Here is a 12584-nt window from a genome sequence, read left to right as displayed (position 1 = left end):
AGGACATTAGTGGAAAAATTGGCGAAATTCAAAAAGTCTGGAATTTATTTAATGGTTTTCTATCAGTGTTGACGTTTTACTTTTGACAAGTGTACCTAACATTGAGGAAAACCGGGGGAGGCACATATAAAAACTGTTTGTACTATCAGTACAGTTTTTCTGTGAATTTTAAATTATTCCAAAATAAGTTTTGTTTTGTTTTTTAATTACCATAGAATGTGATCTATTATTATGAAGCAAAGGGCAAACCTTAGATGAGGTGCAAGTCGCTTCTTGAAATATTGGTGAGACCCTTAGTACTTTCACTCGAGCTAAAGAAGGATAATTACAAAATGACACAACAAAGGACTTCTCTGAGGCCATCAAGTTCAAGGCCTTCTTCAGGAAATGAGGCGCATCAGTGGCACACCCCATCTATGGTTACCTAACCGGCACTTTATGGTCCTCATTGACGGCTGCTCCACAGTCTGTGGCTCTTGCCATCTTTTGTCAACTCTTTTACTCAAGTTCATTTCCTTTTTTGTTTAGGAACCTTCAGTCCAGTTGTTCTTAGAACCATTTTTCCTGCTCGTTTCTAACTTCTCCATATCATCTAGAAACTTTGCAACAGAGAACCAAATCTCGACACATATAACTCTAATAAATATTTGAGGGTTGCCAAGCACACGAGATGGTTTTCCAGCTCTCCTAAAAACTTGTAAGTGTTCAATTTCTAAATCATTTTACAGCCCACTACCGTCTTTCTAATTCTCTCTGCAGTTTCCACTAGCTAAGATGCACAGGCATAATTCATTATTGGTTATGACAGTGAAATTGGGTCCCATCTGGTATCTTGATGAAATGATTACTTTTAGTTTATAGCCTCCTTTCTCGCCCTTCTTTCAAACTAAGATAACAAAACTGGCCATCAGATAAAGATATCTATGAAGGCTCTCAGTACCTCAGTAGAAAGATAAACACATGAGTCAACTTAAGTTTTGCAACTTAGGCTCACTATAAAACTGAGGTAAATGTTAACTCGATAAGGCTGAGATTACAAAATGGTCCTTTATTATACTCTTTTTGTAAACTCCACCCCCAGACCCTACACATTAAGAAAATGAAAAATCTTTTTGTTCTTCCCTCCACAATGTATAGAAAACAGCTCTCTGAGTAGAATTTCATATACAAATTGATTTGCTTCCCTTTTGTTCAGTAACCTGCAGGCAGGTTAACACTTACTGTCTGGAGATGAATGGCGATTCTCTTTTGGAATTGAGAAGGGAGGAAAGCCAGCTCAACATCTCTAGTAAACAAGAAACAGAGGCTCTTTTTCACACGGTCTTATTTCCAGAGGAAAGCACACAAATTCCTAAGGCGTTCTGACCTTACTCTAATGAGGAGGTGGAAGAAGAGAGATTCCAGAGCCCTGAAGGTCAATTCGCTTCAGCCAACACGCATGGAAATGCACACATTTCACTGGGAGAAACAAGAAAGGAAAATATATAGATACAATCCTTTTAGCTACATCCACTGAAAAGTAAAAAGAAAAAGAAAAGGCCTTGGAGGGGGGCCTTTACCCTCAAGAAGGGTTTCTTTACAATCTAAAACCAAGCCTTCCTTGCTACTGTTGAAGATCTTGGAATCACAGAATTTTAGAGCTGCATCATTTGCTTAATGATGCTTAAAGAGCATCACTTCCAGCAGACGGAGAGACCAAAAATTCCGCTGACACCGGGTCAGTGGGAGGCACAGCCATTTTCATTCCTGGGGCACAAGGGAAAGGGAATCTTCAATGTCCTCATGCCTAAGTCCAGAGTGTACGCTCTCCCTCCCAGGGAAATTGGAGGCAAAGCCCATCTTCTGCTCGCCCTGGGCTCAGTGCTCATCCCGCCGCCCCACCCGCCCCACTGTACGTGGTCCCCATGTTCTCCATGTTCCTGGGGACCATGCCAATGAGGGAGACCCCTCCCCAAACCCATCACCCACCCCCACCAGCGTCTTTCAGCGTCTGCTGAAGGACAAGGCCGTTCCTGTAAGCAGAGAAGCAGAACTCTCAGAAAAGGCAGAAAGGAAGTCAACGTCACAAGAACTCTGTAGATGCAGATATGAATCAATCCCTAAGAGACACTGTTACGTTTTTTTAAAAAGGCGAAGAGTGGAAGAGCCGTACACTCTCGTTTGTGTCAGAAAAGACAAAAAGATTCTGTGTACATGGCTGCCTCGCCTACCTCTGAAAGGATGCCACTGGCCGCCAGCGGGGAGCGGATCTGAGCAGCTGCAAACTGGGGTTGGGGCTGGGGGCGTGTGGGGGCGTACACCACAGGGACTGACCTGTCATTACATCCCCTTTTCTACCTTGTGGTTTGATACTAAGTACATAAGCTACCTAGTCAGAAAACTCATTTTTTTAAACTGTATTTATACAAAATAAAAACCAAAAAAATTAATCAAACACAAAACATTACAGATAAATAAATATTTAAAATAAATGGAATTAAATTTTTAAAAAGACAGAGCAAAAAATGATGCCAGGGATAAAAAAAAAAAAGTCTTTGGAGGAAAGAAGTCTCAACGCAGTGACACTCACAGTTAAACCACTTCATGAAATTTCACAAAATGACTTTTGAATTTAGCAACTTCCTCTAGGCCTTAGCAACCTTGTGTTGTATACCTCTGCTGACTGTTTCAAATGAGAAGTACGGAATGATGAATGAGACAAAAATGGGGGTGGGGGGGACACAACCACTCATTTTTTTTTTAATTTAATTTTTATTTTTTTTGCTTTATAACAAATTTAATCAGTTATACATATGTTTGAAATAAGAAGTTAGAACTCCCTGAACAAAACTTTTCCAATGTACCCTTGCTCCTTTTTCAAATGAGGCTTTCAAACCCGAGCTTTGTGTTGTTGTTTTGGTAAATAGGCTGGAGAATGGAATATCTGTAATAATACGATGGTTGCGAAATCCCCAGCACCATCCCCCCAGCCAGAAATCCTAACTCAACACTTAGAGCCCCTTTTATGCTGTGTGCACTTTCAAAATAATACTTCAAAAAAGATTAACCACTGATAACAAAGTTATAGGCAGAGCCCCACTATTAGAAGGAAGTTGGTAAATGATTAACCAAGTGCCTATTTTTTGCGTGCGGGGTGGGGGTGGGGGCGATCGCCCCCCCACCCCCACCCCCGTACTGAAAAATCGGTTAATGAGTTCATCTTGTGGCAGATGACCACGTTTCTAAGCCCTATGGGATAGTGGGCTTTTAATAAAGCACATTTTTAACCCGAATAAACTACTTCAAGTTACTTTTCCCGCTGATTAGTCTCTATCCTTCTGCTATCCTGGCAAAACTACTAGAAATTGTCATTAACAAGACTGCAGCAAGTTCTCTCTTTGTCTTGTTTACTGAAAGGGTTGACTTACTTAAAATAGAAAGCCTCTGAAAAGCATACAACCAAATACTGTTATTAAATTACACAGACTGAATTCTTTTTACAAGTTGCTGCTACAAAAAGATATTTCCAGATTGTATCTCCTTAGATATAATCTTTCCATGAAATTTTTCCTTATAAATGTAATTCAGAGGCTGTGCTTCAAAAACACTTGGGACTACTTGGGTATACAGCACTTTTTATATATATAAGTGACTTGACTTCAAACTGCAAAAGGAAAATTGTACACGTTGTTCACACACAACTTGAGACAACTGGTCCAAAAAAATGATATTAATATCTGCCTTTATAATGGTAAGTAATGCATCTATCTATCAACTCCACATAATGAAAATGGGAATGGAGAATTTTATATTTAAACAACCCAAGATTCACATTTAACTATCAGTAATTGGGCCATTAATTAACTCTCAAATCAGAAATTAGGCCTATTCAATCTGAAAGGTAGGGTCCAAATAATAAACAGGCCTAACCAGTTGGTAAAAAGAACTGGCTCCTAATTTTATCATCACTTAGTCATCCATTCCAATGCAAATTATGTGAATAAAATTCCACTTCAATGGAACCAAGTTTATCTAGTTCTTACTTCATACTAATAAGCATACCAAGATGACTAAGATTCAGCCTCACTCACTGCCCAAGAAGAAAGGTCGTCTTTTCTCAGCCTCAGTACCTTTGCTCAAACAGCTTCCTCTTCCTGGCATATTCTGCCTGTCCCACCTGGCCTCACCCCTGCACTTTCCCCTTCTCCTTCTAAAGCAGCAGCTCCCAGGAAGCTCCCCTCACCTTCCCCAGGACAGGCCCAGGAGTGCTGAGGCCCATGCGTACACATTTTCTGGAGCATTGAGCACATTGCTTTACAAGAGTTTACACGTAATAAAGTAATTTACCAAGTGCGTATTGGTTTGTCTCCTAGAAGGCAGAGATCCTAATTAATCTCTGTATCCCGCTTCTAGCCCAATATTTGGCATCCGGTACTCCATAAGCAACTGCAGAGAGAAGCCTCTCAGAATCAGGCAGGGCAGAAAGACGATAAATATCTGAGACATAAAGTAAGAGGCACCATGTGGGAAAAAAGAATGAACTATTGCCATTTGCAGCAACATGGATGGACCTAGCGTATATCCTACTAAGTGAAGTAAGTCAGACAAAGACAAATATTACATCATATCACTTATATATGGAACCTAAAAAATAATACCAATGCCTTTATATACAAAACAGAAAGAGACTCACAGACATAGAAAACAAATTCATGGTTACCAATGGGGAAAGGGATGGGGGAGGGATAAATTACAAGTATGGGATTAACAGATACAGACTACTATACATAAAGTAGGTAAGCAACAAGGAGGTACTGTATAGCACAGGGCATATAGGTACTGTATATTCAATATATTGTAATAACCTACAATGGAATACACTCTGAAAAATATACATATAACTGAATCACTTTGCTATACCGCTGAAACTAGCATTGTAAATCAACTATATATTTCAATTTTTTTAAAAAGACAGAAACACACACATAACCAATAGGCAGACAGGTAGATATGCATATACAAAGTCAATAAACATAATCCCCCACCACCAAAAAAAGAAGCACATACAGTATGGAGAGAGTGCTATGGAGAAACAAAGAAAATAAAATCGGATCCATGTGGCCCTGGGGGAGGGTGGGGGGATGATCTATAAGGGGAGAGGAGAGAGCAAGGCCAGGGTTACAGAGAGCAGACGGGAGGGGATGAAAAAGGAGATGAGGATGAGGACGCATGTCAGGGAGAGGGAAAAGTGTGAGCAGAGGCTGGAAGGCGTGAACAACGCAGTGGATCTGAGGCGCAGGGAAGAACGCATCCAGTGCGCTGACGGTACAGCGCCCAGGGAAGCAGTGGCTGGGATGCGGGGCAGTGACTACGAGCCAAGTCTGCAGAGGCAGTCCTGGGTTCGAGCCCTGCCCCTGCCCAGCTCCCAGGCTGCCCACCCTCTTTGTGTGCAGCTCCAGGAAAGACCACAGGGCTCAGGGTCAGTCGCTGGCCGCAGCCTTTACCAGGACTCTGGGCCCCCAGGGGACACCTCTACCTGCCCAGCACCCCGAGGCTCATCCCTGAGCCTCCTGCCCGGCATGCAGGCTTGCAGTCATGGGCTCCTGACTTCCTCCTCCGCCTCCGCGATTTATCTTCCCCCCACCCACCTCCCTCCCACTGCCGAGGTCCTCCTCAAAGCCCTCGGTGTCTTTCCGGGTTCTCTCCCTCCCTCTCTTAGCCTTGCGGGAGAACTGTCCTCCCCCAGGCGTTTGCTTTCCCATTTTACCACCACAAACGGCAAGGAGAGAGAAGAAAGGCACTGCTTTTCCAGATTCCCCCATTGCTGCTTTGGACCATTTTTCTTCCACCATCCTTCTGTCTTTTAAGAATATACTTGTGGACTAAAAGATATAAGTGCTGTATAAAATCAGCCAATTATGTGAAAGTAGCGTATCTGCCTTTACTGTGTTTGTCATTAATCTGAATGGAAAGACCTTTAAAATTGACTTCTTTAGAAAGCATCTGAATGCATTTTGTTTGGTACTGTATTTATTCAATAAAGTGTTTAAGTGGTGCCAAGTGTGAACTGGGCCCTAGGATGGTGTCCGTTGGAGGGAACAGGGGGTGGTGGGACTGAAAGAACAGAGCAGGCTGACCCCCCGCTCATCAGGCTCAGCTGCTGCCTCCTTTGATAAAGGGGCTAAGAGAGCTCTTCCAACGCCCTTTGAGAGGCACCGTCCTTCCAGCCAGGAAGTACCTCCCTCCAGACCCCACTCTGGGTCCTAACATTAAATGAGATGCGCCCTGGAGAGTGGCTGGCTGAGTGCCTGATAGCAGAGCCTGTCATATCCTCTCTGGTCCTTCTTCATTGTCAGGATCTACCAATCTACCTCCACATTCCTGGAGAGTTTCGGTACCACAGAGTCTTTCTCCCCACCTCACATCCCCAGTCGCCTGGGCAGCTTCAATGTTCAGGAGGGCGATCAGTCAACTCCCCCAGTTCCTTGACTTGCTAAACTGAATCGACTTTCACCCCCTTCTCCCATGGCCACACCTTGACTTTCATCCTTGCCCAGGGAAGCTTCACTAGGAATCTTCAGCTTAAATATCCTGGCCCCCGGCTCTCTCACTTCCCCCGCACCCGCCCCTCAAAGTCCCTCCAATCTCCAAATGTTCCCTTTTCACTGCCATCACCTCCAACTACTTGTCAGCATCTTTCAACACCCTTACTTCTTAACGTTCCAACAACCTTCCCTGCAAACGTCCAGCTATTTATTTCACTTTTGCTCCTACAAGGAGCTGCTGAAAGACAACAACCACATATTGGCACAAATCCTGAAATTTTTGATTTTCAGTGCGTTGATTACACTCAGCAACCCATTCAGTTGACCCCAGGCCGCTCCCTCTCTGCTCCCCCATTAGGACTACTCCAAACATCCACTCGTTGTCAAAAACCCCTGCTCCAGCCCTGCATCCTTCAGCCACGACCTCCTGCCCCACTTCACAAAATGAAAATCCTTTCACATCTTAAACCCTTCAATGCCTTCCCTTTGATGGTAGTAATGCCTCTAAACTTCAGGTAGCACAAGAATCACCTGGGCAGCCCTGTCACTCGGATATGTATTTGGATTCACTAGGTCTGAGTCAAATCCCAGAAGCATAGTTGGCAATAGATACTGATGATGGTCCATCCACCAAATGTGAGGAAAATTAGTCTAGAACAGGGGTCTCAAACTCCAGTCCCCAGGCCAAATCCAGTCCCTGCCTGTTTTGTGTGGCCTGCATGTTAACTATGTGTTTTTACATCTCTAAAGGGTTGGGGGAAAAAATCAAAAGAAGAAAATTTCACAACGTGTGCAAATTACATAAAATTCAAATTCAGTCCATAAATAAAGTTTCATGAGAACACAGCCAGGCCCAACGATTTGCATATTGTCTATGGCAGGTCTCACGGCACAATGGCACAGCTGAGTCGTCGCAACAAAGACTGTACTGCCTGCAAAGCCGAAAATATTTACTGTCTGGCCCTTTATAGAAACAGTTTGCTTTCCCCTGGTCTGCAGGACGAAGTACAAACACCTCACCAGAGCCTCCCAGCTTCCTCATGATGTGACCCCTGCCTCCCTCCCCAACCTAGAGTCCCAAAATCTTCACAAGGGCAGCCTCACCAGCCACTTCAGTGGACTCAGTTCCTTGAACAAAGTGCACAGTTTCACACCTCCCCATCTCTGTATGTGCTGTTCTTTCTACCCACTTTGCCTGACAAATACCGCTTCGGCCTTCAAGACCCAATTCGTGGTCCTCCCCACCTGTGAGATGTTCTCTGACAACCACACCTCACCCCCTCCACTGCGCTTAATTAATTTGTATCCCAATTATCTGTATACAGCAGTGGTTCTCAAACTTTTGGGCATCCCAGCACCACCTAGAGGGCTCATTAAATCCCCCGCTGGCTGGGTCTGCCCCCAGAGCAGCAGACAGGGTGCCAGGCAGAGAATAACATTTCTAACAAGTTTCAAGGCTGATGCTGCTGGTCCAGGCACCACACAGGAGCAACACTGGTTGGCTTCTGTGTCCCCACCCCACCCAACAATGAGTTTTTCGAGGATGGACCCTATTTTATTCATGTTTGAATGATAACAGCCTCACCCAGTCCCAGGAATTCCTGGAACACGGCAGAAACTCAGTATTTGCTGTTTGTAGTCTAACCACATGATGCTCCTCCCATAAGCCAATGATTTCACTATCAGACAGTGAAAGGGAAATTAAGTGGGGAGAGGAGACCTAGCCCTGTAGGAACTACTGAGGCCAAAAAAATTAATGAAGTGGCTCTCTGCAGGATGGACATTCTGTGACCTGCCATATGCATCCTGAGCCAGCGGGGTCAGCTGGAAAGCCCCAGGGTGGAGAGTAGATTGTTCAAGTCAGAAACCCAAGAGTACAGCCTGGAGGCAGCACCAACAGGGGGAATGTTCGGTAGAGGACCCTCCCCACCCCTCCCACAAAGATCCATCTCTCTCCACTTTAAAAACAAGATTCTGTATCAAAGTCTGATAATGCATATCATTAGCATTGGCATATATTGCTACTAATGGTAAGCATTTGTTGAGCACGCTACTACTTGCTTGGAATACCAGGATAGATAAAACCTAGACTTCAAGGAGACTTTAAATTAGTTTGGAACTCAGTATTATAAACCAGGCAGGATACCTAACAAAATAAGGTAACATTTTGTGTCAAGTGTCAAATATAAACCGTGTCAAAGGTAAACAGTAAATTCCACAAGAGTCCAAGGTGTCCTGTGGCTTTCCCTTCTCCGTTCCACTAAAGTACCACCTACAAACCTCTATTAGTACCTACATAGGTCTGTGAGGACATAGCACTTCTATAGGTCTTTTGTCTCCTCCATGGGCGTATAAACTCTTCAAGGATAGAAACCTTGATTTTTTTTTAATCCCTATATTTCTAAGACCTGACCAAGTCCCTGGCACTACTAGTGTTAAATAAATATTTAATAGATTTAATAATGACTGTGGAATGTGAGCTGAGCTTTTAACCAAGGGCAAGATTTAGATAAGAAGAGAAAATTGAGGGTTGGGCTTTCCAAGAACAGGCAAAAGAACCAACCAGGTGACTGAAAGCTCCAGGCAGGTACAGAAACTGTGGTCAGAGGCCCCGGTGGAATTATCGAAACCCACTGCTGATATCACCGTGAGTCGAGAGGGTCAGGCCTTCAGAGCTGGTCTTCACTGATCCTGCCTTTTAAACTGTAACACAAGCTTACATAAATAGGCCTAAACCTGGACTGCTTTAATCTCAAAAATCATTTCCTGGCACTCAGAGTTCCCCACCACCAAACTGCAAATTCCTTAAAGCCAGGAATTTCTCCTCTTGCACAGCTCCTAGGATATGACCGTGTACCACACAAATTAGGAATGTCAGTATTACCGTGTCTATCCTGGTAGCCGAGTCAATTTTGCAAACTTCGAAGGCTAGGATAGTTTAAAGACAGGTCATTCCATACCCCACGACCAAAACAGAGTGGAGAGGGCATGAGCAGATGATTTAAACAAAAAATTCAAACAAAATAGTCATCCTCAGTTCTTTGCCCGAGCTCCACATCTGCTCGAAAGAAACTCATTCTAGAAACGCAGTTTTCATCAAACTCATCTGTGAGGCACCTGTGAAGGCCCCTAAGTCATCCATTTCCTATACTCTGGATCTGAACTGCTGTGCTCTAGTCTCTAATTAAATAAGATGATTTTGCATTTAACATCTTTAGGAGGAGGCCAGGCTAGTAAAAGTCCCTGGAAGCTAAAACCATAGACTTTTCCTGAGTATAGTCACAATTGCACAAAGGCTCCCCCCATAAGCTACCAGAACAGATAAATGAAAAGAATCAGATGAAAAATAATTAAAGACAGCCACTATGGAGAACAGTATGGAGGTTCCTTAAAAAACTAAAAATAGAGCTACCAAATATATGATCCAGCAATCCCACTCCTGAGTATATATCCAGAGAAAACCATAATTTGAAAAGATACATGCAACCCCAATGTTCACTGCAGCACTATTTACAATAGCCAGGACATGGAAGCAACTTCAATGTCCATCGACAGATGAATGGATAAAGAAGAGGTGGTACATGTATACAATTGAATGTTACTCAGCCATAAAAAAAAAATGAAATGATGCCATCTGCAGCAACATGAATAGACCTAGAGATTGTCATACTGAGTGAAGTAAGTCAGACAAAGACAAATATCGTATGATATCGCTTATATATGGAATCTAAAAAAAATGGTACAAATGAACTTATTTACAAGACAGAGTCACAGATATAGAAAACAAACATGGTTACCAGGGGGAAAGGGTTGGGGGAGGGATAAATTGGGAGACTGGGACTGACATATACACACTACTATATATAAAATAGATAACTAATAAGGACCTACTGTATAGCACAGGGAACTCTACTCAATACTCTGTAATGACCTATATGGGAAAATAATCTAAGAAAGAGTAGATATATGTATATGTATAACTGATTCACTTTGCTGTACACCTGAAACTAACATAACATTTCAATCAACTGTACTCCAGTAAAAATATTTTAAAAAAGAGTTCTTCACTCACATAGTAGAATGTTCAACAGATATTTCAGGTTTTGCAAATAATAAACAACTTGACACAGGGAGACCCAGAAGCCAAAGACATTCTCACAAGTGCAATCAATACAGAAATTACAAATATACGTGTGAAATGTTAAGACATTAAGAAAAGGATTCACTATCTTTAAGTGGCATATGAAGAACCACTCGGGCAACTTGAGGTATATGTTTTATCATTGTTAGCAAATCGAAGGCCAATAAAAAGTCACTCTTTAATGGGCCAGGAGCAAACATGTATCAAGGACTGGGCTCTTATCCTAGGACTGTCCTCCAGATCTGGCTCCACTTTTCTCTTCCCAAGTTTGTGCCCCAGGGGGAGCCCCTGCAGACCACATCGCCCAGGTGGCCCAGGCCAGCCACGCACTGGGGGCCACTGCAAGAGATGGAAGGGCCAGGGGACGGGGAGCAGAAGGGCTGAGGTTCTCTCTCTACTTCCCCCCTGTATCCTGGCAAGAGGACTTTCTGCCCTTTCCCTTGACCAGGTCTTGGTACCTGAACATCCTCTATTGGTTCCCTTAATGCCACCCACACCTCTCTAAGTAGTTCATCAAAGTTTCTTCATTGCTATCCATTGAGTTGAATTGTTTCCTCTCAGGACCCTGTCTGATACAAGGACTGTAGGGCATTTAATATCTATATAAAATGTCTCAACTCCAAAAGGCAGGTCTTTGTGTCGTCTCCCATTTTACACGTGAAGACACTGAGGCTCCAGGAGGGTAGAATACCAGCCAGCAGTCATAAAGGAAGTTTCCTGGCAGAGCACAAATTACCCCCAAGTCAGTCTAACAACTAAAAAGCCCCTGAAAGTGCGAGGGAGAAAAACACATCAAGCTTCCAAACTCTCAAGCCACAGTTTAGCCTCAAACCACATTATTTATGGTTTGGGATTCTCCCTCGGCCTGAAATGAGCCAGCTGGGGCATTGCCCTTTAAGTGCTTCTTCCACAGAGAATCACTTAGATTTGACCCTGCTGGAGGGCAGTGGGGTTTCCTAAGATCTAAGAGATCACAGGTGCTCCTTCCTTGCCTATCGCCCACATTTTTCCTTCAGTTCATCCCAGAAATCCCTCCCTTCCAGGCTTAAACATCCCACAGGCTCTCTTGTTCTTTTTTATAAATTAAAACCAGAATTCCTTTGCCAGAAATCCAGGAGATGGAGGATGAGGGTGGATGCGGTTACAAAGCACTTAATAACATATCCTAGGCACCTCTCAGTCGTCAATCTCTGGGATTCCTTAACAATCTAACTCTTTCCATACAAAAAACCTCCCTGGATTCCTCTTCTCTCTAGCTGTGCTGAACTGCTGAAAATGGAAAATGCAATTAAAATAAATTGTGATGGAGAGTGGAGGGGTACGTACCAACAAAGTCCCCTGAAGGAAATTCAGCTCTGAGTTATATTTCATTTCAGGGCTAAAGAATTTGCTATTACTTCTGCCTTTGCAGGTCCCTGGCAGTCACTACACTCTCACTACAAGAACAGGCGTTAGCAGCTGATACCTCTCCCAATTTCCTGACCATCTGGATTTTACAATTGATGGCCAACAGTCAGATCAGGTGGAGTTCTGAATCAGATCCTCAGAGGGAGCCAGGTGGAAGGGTGGCTCAGTAAACAGCATCTGAATAAGGGAAACATCTAGGTCTCACTTCCTCGTTGCTGAGGGAATGTGAGTGGAAAGAGCCACAGGTATACTCTTGTTTGAAGGAAAAAAGAATTTTTTAAAAGATCACTAGTGGGCCCTCCCCCAGCATGCCTTACCGAATTCCATTTAAATAACATACAGCTGACCCTTGAACTACATAAGGGTTAATCTGTCTATAATTTACTGTCGGCCCCTTGTATCTGTGGTTCCTCGGAATCTGCGGATTCAAGCAACCTCGGATGATACAGTACTGTAGTATTTTCTATTGAAAAATACACACATATAAGTGGGCCCATGCAGTTCAAACCCGT

At 43.4% G+C, this 12584-nt stretch overlaps 1 protein-coding gene across 1 annotated transcript in view; it reads right to left on the bottom strand.

Annotated features, from left to right (window-relative positions):
- MBOAT1 (membrane bound glycerophospholipid O-acyltransferase 1) overlaps positions 1 to 12584 on the bottom strand; it is a gene marked incomplete at both ends in the record, with an annotated part of 116437 nt that overhangs the window by 102919 nt on the left and 934 nt on the right. The window lies entirely within an intron of this gene.

The sequence above is a fragment of the Hyperoodon ampullatus genome, assembly GCF_949752795.1.
Source record: "Hyperoodon ampullatus genome assembly, chromosome: 10".
Lineage (NCBI taxonomy): Eukaryota > Metazoa > Chordata > Mammalia > Artiodactyla > Ziphiidae > Hyperoodon > Hyperoodon ampullatus.
This window is presented reverse-complemented; position numbering and strand designations above follow the sequence as displayed.